This window comes from Micrasema longulum, unplaced genomic scaffold, assembly GCF_059751315.1.
Source record: "Micrasema longulum isolate JH-2025_06_02 unplaced genomic scaffold, ASM5975131v1 h1tg000787l, whole genome shotgun sequence".
NCBI classification, from domain to species: Eukaryota; Metazoa; Arthropoda; class Insecta; order Trichoptera; family Brachycentridae; genus Micrasema; species Micrasema longulum.
In genome coordinates this window covers 3,670-4,926 of record NW_028277979.1, presented here as the reverse complement: position 1 = coordinate 4,926, position 1,257 = coordinate 3,670, and the positions used below count along the sequence as shown (strand labels likewise).

The window sequence follows — 1,257 nt, the reverse complement described above, 5'->3', positions numbered from 1 at the left end:
TAAGAGAGTGCTTTGAGAATTAGAACGAAGAGGTAAACCATAAACTGATAAGCGTTGAAAATTTTCATGCAGGTATATAGGAGCGTTAGGACTATGAAGTACATTGAACAGAGGTGAGAGGGAGTGATAGTCTGTCCGCTGTCTAATTTTGAGCCATTTCAGTTGCCTACGATAGTCAGAAATGTGGTCATATTTCCTAAGACCAAAAATGTACCTTATGCATGTATTCTGAAGTCGTTCAAGTTTATCGAGTTGCTCACAGCTTAAATTAGTCATGGAAACATCGCGTAATCTAGAATGGGTAATGGGTAGTAGTAATACTTGTACAAGAGTACATTTAGTATTAATGGGTAAAAAAAATTGCAATCTTCTAAGTGAGTGTAGACTGAAAAACATGACGCATATGATATTTAAAAAATAAGCAAATATTGCTGTTTGAGATCTTTAAACTACCTTTTTCACAATGTTTCATGACTATTTTGCGCTCACGTTTTTTAGTAACGAGTTTTGAAAAATGTTTGCTGTACTAAATTTTTGGTAAGTGGAATACCTACTTACAGAAATGAAAAATCAACTCTATTACTACCTAATTTCATAGACATAAGTACAAGTATGTAAACAGTCAAGTCAACAAATACATTCCAACATGTGTATATTTGAGTTGACAAATTATTCAAAGAATTGTTTACTTAGCTACTGTTACTAGTGCTGAACTAATGTTTTTTTTATGCAGCGGTATTATATGGGGTTGTAGCTCAGTGGTAGAGCGTTCGCTTTGCATGTGAAAGGCCCCGGGTTCAATCCCCGGCATCTCCAAATTTTTGTTTTTGTTTGATAAAATCACAGATTAATAATTCACTAGAGAAGCCTTCTAGCTCTATTGCATAGAACAAAAGCATTTCTAATTTTGGTTTGGTTTTTAGTTTAACAACAAATGTCTAACGTGCGGTTTCGGTTTACGCTTGCAATTCTCGACACGAGCACGAACGGCACGTTGTATTGCTGTAACCTGTAGATAACTTTGTAGTTAATAATCATAGAGTTGTTTTTCTCCGTATGGGCGGCTCTAGCCAGTGGCGTGTTATTACTCTAAGGATATAAGAGGTATAATGAAGAAATTTTAAACAATTCAGCCGTATTGAAAAATAGGTTATTCCATAAAATTAAAGACGCGTTGTAGTTCGATTTGCGGGCTTCTGATAAGAAGTCGTAAGTTAAAATCATGTTCGACCAGAACTTGTTTCCTATTTTCTAAGA

At 35.0% G+C, this 1,257-nt stretch overlaps 1 non-coding gene across 1 annotated transcript; it reads left to right on the top strand.

Annotated features, from left to right (window-relative positions):
• The first annotated feature begins 744 nt into the window (after positions 1–744).
• Positions 745–816, top strand: TRNAA-UGC (transfer RNA alanine (anticodon UGC)). Its single transcript has one exon. It is a non-coding gene; the product is annotated as a tRNA-Ala (tRNA).
• The last annotated feature ends 441 nt before the right edge of the window (positions 817–1,257 follow it).